At 43.8% G+C, this 6,615-nt stretch overlaps 1 pseudogene; it reads left to right on the top strand.

Annotated features, from left to right (window-relative positions):
• Positions 1-5,703, top strand: part of LOC105983595 — a 31,645-nt pseudogene extending 25,942 nt beyond the window's left edge.
• The last annotated feature ends 912 nt before the right edge of the window (positions 5,704-6,615 follow it).

Below are 6,615 nucleotides of genomic sequence, written 5' to 3'. Positions count from 1 at the left end.
AGGTGGCTCAGTGGTAGAGCGCTTGCCTTGCATGCCTGAGGCCCTGGGTTCGATTCCTCAGCACCACATAAGCAAAAAGAAAAAAGCTGGAAAGTGGCACTGTGGCTCATGTGCTAGAGTGCTAGCCTTGAGCTGAACTGCTGAGGGACAGTGCCCAGGCCCAGAGTTCAGGTCCCACAACCAGACCCAAAAACAAAACAAACAAACAAAATAACCAACAAAATCCTAGCTGGAGGCATGGCTCAAGTGGCAGAGCATCAGCTAAGCAAGTGGAGCTGAATAAATGGGAAGTCTTGAATTCAAACCGCAGTATCACAAAACAACAACGACAAACCCTGAAAACCGTCTAAACTGATTTCACGAAAAGCGTTTTCTGATGTGATGGTTTATGGTGTTAGTCTTGGGAGAGGGCAAAATTAAAAGTTTATCAAGGGGCTGGGAAGGTGGCTCAGTGGTAGAGCGCTTGCCTTGCATGCATGAAGCTCTGGGTTTGATTCCTCAGCATCACATAAGCAGAAAAAGCCAGAAGTGGCACTGTGGCTCAAGTGGTAGAGCGCTAGCCTTAAGCTGAAGAGCTGAGGGACAGCGCCCAGGCCCAGAATTCAGGCCCATGACCGACAAAAACATTAAAAATAAATAAATAAAAAGGAAACATTTTTTTCAAGTGCTAACCATGTTCTTGAAACTCAGATATACATCTCTTTATTCCCCACCCCCCCAGAGTCCATGATAAATTATTTTTCTAGTCCAATTTACTAGATAAGTAAGCCTACAAACCTGCTTACTACAACATGTGGAAATCTTAGATTAGGCACTAAATGTAATAAGTGATAATCACATGATTCCATTTCTTAAATTTAACAACTTAAGAGGTTGATTAATTATTTCTTGATTTTGTGGGGGTTTTTAGTTCTATCAGATAACTTTCACCCCCTTTTCTAAACAAAGGTCCTATTCTCAGCTCACATGGCTCAAAAAGCACAGTCCTGTTTTCCTAATATACTTGGGCCTTCACCCACCCATACAGGATGGGTCACATTCCACTGGCCTCTTAAATCCCAAGCATGGTGAGTGCACTGGACACTAAGCAACTTGTAGGTGTCGATGGGAGGGAAGGAATGGGAGAGAATGAGGGAATACATGACACTGTGCAAAAGAAAATGAATTTATTGCCTGATGTATGTAAATGTTACCCCAATGTATAGCACCTCTAAAACAACAATAAAGTAAGTTGAAAAAAACAGTGATACTCTCTTGACTCTCACGCATCAAAGTCTGTTACAACTGGCTTCTCACTGGCCTTCTCAATCTACTTTTAAAGTAAACCCTTTTCGAATAGTGACTTTCTAATCTTTCCTCCTATACCCCGATCCCACAATTCTGTAATCCTTCTACACTTCCCAAGAAAGAAAGCCCAAAGTAGGCATCTCACCTACTATGTTCATCTAACAATTGGTTAAATATAGTTTTTTTGTGTTTGTTGGTTTGTTTGTTTGTTTGCTGGTCCTGGGCCTTGAACTCAGGGCCTGGGCTCTGTCCCTGAGCCTCTCTGTGCTCAAAGCTAGCACTCTACCACTTGAGCCACGGCACCACTTCAGCTTTTTCTGTGTATGTGTTACTGTGAAATCAAACCCAGGGCTTCATATATGCTAGACAAGTACTCTACTACTAAGCCACCTTCCCAGCCCTAAATATAGTTTTTAATGGAATCCTGCTGTATAGTTCTTTTCTGAGGTAAGCCAATTGGATTTGCTTCCACATTTCATGCTGGTGGAAGGAAACAAGGTCCACTTATGGTTTGGAACTCAGGGCCTTGAGTGTGCTAAAATACTCATCACTTGAACCACACCCACAGCCCAAATGATTTCTTTGTCTTCATACTTCTCATCTACAAATAGAAGTGATCAAAATTTCTACTTCACAGAGAAAGGAAGTAATTTAGGTAACTTCCTGGAACCCAGGAAGTACTTAGTAAATGGGTGCTATTATTGAATATTAATGTCCCCTGGGGAAATATGCATATAGTAAGTCCACATGCTCATACTGAAACTAGAATGCTGACTCCCTTGCTTGAGGTACATAGTTTTGGCTTTGCATCTTTGCTTCTCTCTGAACTCCATTTTCCTTTATCTACTGATGCCTTTCTCTGCTTTATCATTTTTCCTCATACTTAAACTCTAGTTTGCAACTTATCATCCCTTCCTTTTCAGTTACCATTGCTTGCTTCTCTTGTTTTCTTCCTCCCTTCCTCCCTCCCTCCCTTCCTCCCTCCCTCCCTCCCTTCCTTCCTTCCTTTCTTCCTTCCTTCCTCCCTCCCTCCCTTCCTTCCTTCCTTTCTTCCTTCCTTTCTTCCTTCCTTCCTTCCTTCCTTTCCCTTTCTTTCTTTCTCTTTTCTGTCTCCATCTGTTCTTTTTTCTTTCTTTCCTTCTTTCCTTCCTTCCTTCCTACCTTCCTTCCTTCCTTCCTTCCTTCCTTCCTTCCTTCCTTCCTTCCTCCCTCCCTCCCTCCCTTCCTCCCTCCCTCCCTCCCTTCCTCCCTCCCTTCTTTCTTTCTTTCTTTTTCTTTTTTTTTTTTTTGTGGGTTGTGGGACTTGAACTCTGGGCCTGGGCGCTGGCCCTCAGCTCTTCAGCTCAAGGCGAGCGCTCTACCACTTGAGCTACAGCGCCACTTCTGGTTTTCTGGTGGTTTATTGGAGATAGGAGTCTCACGGTCTCTCCTGCCTGGGTTGGCTTTGAACCGTGATCCTCAGATCTCAGCCTCCTGAGTAGCTAGGATTACAGGCGTGAGCCACCAGCACCCAGCTCTTTCTTTCTTTTTCTTGAGCTGGTCCCAGTGCTGTCCCTGACCTTTTCTTGCTTAAGGCTGGTGCTCTACCATTTGAGCCACAACACCACTTCTGTTTTTCTGGTGGTTGATTGGAAATAAGATCTCACAGACTTTCTTGGCCAGGTTGCCTTTCAACCATAATCCTCAGATTTCAGCCTCTTGAATAGATAGGAATAAAGGCATGAGCCACCAATGCCCAGCCATTGCTGTGTTTCTTAAAGCCAAAAACCCAAGGGAGGGAATCTGACTTGCCTGTTTCACATTTCTGCATCCTATGGCACAGGTCTAGGGCTTGTTCTTTCTTCATTTATTTTTTGTTTGCTTATGTTTGTAAAGAAATGTGGTGGTATCTTCAGAGGTCCTATTCAAGAAAATGTACTTGGGGCACGGGGGTGGGATGATGGCCGGGAGACATTGAGCAAGATGCCTTGTATTCAGATTGACATGTTGAATTGAAATTCCTTTGTACAAGTATTTAAAGATAAAAAAATTAAACATTAAAAAAGATGTACTTGGAAGAGAAAGCATAAAATGAACATCAGGTTTGTCCAACACCTTTATTTTGATGTAGAGTCCTGGTAGTTGACAATATAGTTCTACAGAAATGGTAAATCATGCCATTACAAGTTCAGCCATTTCACAAATGTCAATGATCATTTGCTCTATTATATAAGTATCATAGAATTCCTTCAAATAGCAAATTATATGTGTGCCCTTATAAAATTATTTAATAGAAGGTGATTCGCTCAGTCTTTATCTTAGGAGAAGTGAAATTTCTTTTGTCTCTGCCACTTGCCTGACAGTTTTTCTATGAAACTTGGTCCAGTTCACTCATTTTCATCTTTAAGTATATGTAAATCTTTTTTGCACTGGTTTATTTATAGTTGCATCCAATGGGCAAATCTCCTTTACTCAGCATCTCTTTTTACTTTCCCATTTTAAGCTTGCTTTTTCTTTTTGATTCCTATGCCACTCCCCCCTCCCCCCCCCATTTCAGTCTTATTCCCTTTTGCTATTTTCTGGTACTTTGCACTGGTGCATGTGCAAGGGCGCTGGTGAATGGGCTCTGGTCAAGGGTCCATGGTGTTACAGCAGCCACCTTTTGGCTTTCCTAGCTAAGAAATGCCAGTTGCAGTTTCTTGGGCATCACACATGCTTCATACCATGCAAGTGATTATAAGCCTTAGTTCCATAGTTTAGCTACATAACAATATCAATAAACTAAAACCTACCTTCTTACAAAAACATTTTTCTTGTTATCCACCATGGCCCTGACTCATTGATCTCTTCCCTTCCTACCTTGCCTCCCTCTTCTTGATTTCTTCTTCCTTTCCTTCCTTCCCCCACATTGACTAGTTACTTGTTACCTCCAGTTGGGATGTTATGCCAGCATGTTGGCACACTTAACAAATTTAATAAATCATATTCTCTTTCCAGCTTCCCTATCGAAGATAGTGGCCATCATGGGAAACGCTGCTGCCCTTTGACCTGTCCAGCACAGGATAAGTCACAAGGCCCCCTCTTGCCTATCAGCTGAAGTGTGCTTGACAGCACCTCAAAGTGACTAGCTGGAGGTACTTCATAAACGAGGAAACTGAGCCAAAGGGGACAAGCAATTTACTCAAAGTGGTGGAGAAAGGCCTCCATATCCCTAGTCCTGTTCTATAAGCTTGGGAATTCTACCCGTGCCTCAAGCCTGGAACCTCATGGTTGTTTCTGCTCCTTTCTCTATCATGTCCATATCTAACCCATCTGATAGTTCTCCTGATTTTTCTTCTGTAGTATTGCTTACTTGCTATCAACAACTTTCACGCCATTAAAGAAGGCCTTCCCTAGTGCAGGCTGTCATCTGCTCATTCCCAGCTTGTCTCGCAGTTATATCTCCCATCAATTGAACTAATGGAAATGATGAGAGCCATTGGCCAGGCCTGGCACTTAAGAACCTCCCTCCCATGTCATGTTTCTGTATGCTAAGGCCACTGGTGCCACCTTGGCAGCCACAGGTGGAAAAGAACAGTGCTGTTGCCACAGATGAAGAATGTACAGCTCGGGCCTGTCATGATCAAGAAGTCAAGCTAAATTGCATTTGAAAAGTTATACATTTGAGGGTGGAGGAAACTGGGGGAAAAGGAGAAAAGTGACATTGTCTAAAAAAAGAAATGAACTCACTACCAGACTTATAAATGATAACCCGTATATACAACATCTTAATTATAGCAATAAAAATAATATTTATGAAAAGAAGTTATACACTAGAAAGGACAGAGGGGTCCAATATCAACCAATTTAATATAAGCCATCCAAATTCGCAAAGATGATTATTGGGCCCTACTCAGAGACCTCAAAAGTTACTATAATTGTTGGATTAACCAATAGTGATTATATATTGTGATGATTTTATAAATAATCATCACAGGGCAACCAAGTGCTGTACATCTATGATTTTATTTCCAGTAAATTTTTGTCCTCCTGAAGTTAGGAGATACTGTGCTTTTTTCTCTTTTTTTAATTTTAGTTTTCTATAAGCCTGTGGATGTTTTATCCAAGAACTACAATTGTATAAAATGCTTCAAACATTGCCATTAGAACAACTAATCATAAAGGAAAAGTTGATTAACTGGAAGCCATTAAAAATAAGAACTTTTGAGCTGGGAGTGGGGGCCACCGTGGCTCCGTGCTCTTTGCGCTGGTGACCCCAGGAGAGCTGCAGAAGAATGGCATGCTAAAGGAGATGCCGGAGCAGAACCCGCGGCTCAAGGACGAGGCAAGCTGGAGGCAGCAGCTGGTGATGGAGACGCTGCAGAAGGCCGGGCCACGCAGGGGAACGCGGCCTGGAAGAAGCGCTGGTTGGCTAGCAACCCCGGGAGGTCGGAGTGAGACGGGTGGGCCTCTCTCTGCGAGCCAAGTGGGGAGTCCTGACCTGGACTGTGGCCTCGGGGGAGCAGGTTCCCTCCAACCCCTGAGCACATCCCCGGCCTGAGTCGGCATGGAGGTCGGATGTGACAGACATGGAACAGTAAATCCTGCTTGTCTATCCCGAGAGCCAGCTCTGCAGACGGACCCCTCCAAGTGCTTAGGTGCAGGGGCCGGCGCTGCGGGCACCCCAGGATGCTACTGCTCCCCTGTCCCTAAAAGCCCAGCAGGCTTAGTGACCACATTTTCACCTGGCGTTATGTTTGCGTGTGCTTCTGGGAAGAGCCAGACTTAAACTCAGGACTTCCATGTTCTTGCTTAGCTTTTTCTCTCAGGCCCGAGTCTACCATTTGAGCCACACCTTCGCTTCCAGCTATTTACTGGTTAATTGGATAAAAGAGTCTTGAGGATTTGGCTGCCCTGCGTAGCACAGAACCCTGATCCTCAGGTCTCAGGCTCTTCAGTAGCCAGAATTACAAGCATGAGCCACAGGTGCCCAGCTCAGGTAATATTCTTAAAATCAGAACTGTTCCATATGCCGGGCACCCGTGGCTCAGGCCTATAATCCTGGCTACTCAGAAGGCTGAGATCTGAGGATCGCGCTTCAAAGCCAGCCTAGGCAGGAAAATCTGTGAGACTCCGATCTCCAATTAACCACCAGAAAACTGGAACTGGCATTGTGGCTCCAGTGGCAGAGCTATTCCTTGAATATCTTCTTAGCAATGAATACCTATAGGGCCTTTGGGCAGGGTTGGAGGGGCATCTAGCAATTCGATGTGCCAGACTACTTTCCTTAGCTTTTTTTTTTTTCCACATCAAATCCCCTCAAAGGATTTATTTTGATTTTAATTGTGAAAATACTGTAGAGGGGTTACA

Source organism: Dipodomys ordii, unplaced genomic scaffold (genome assembly GCF_000151885.1).
Source record: "Dipodomys ordii isolate 6190 unplaced genomic scaffold, Dord_2.0 Scaffold20, whole genome shotgun sequence".
NCBI lineage: Eukaryota > Metazoa > Chordata > Mammalia > Rodentia > Heteromyidae > Dipodomys > Dipodomys ordii.
The sequence above is the reverse complement of the archived record's forward strand: the minus strand, read 5'-3'. Positions and strand labels throughout refer to the sequence as shown.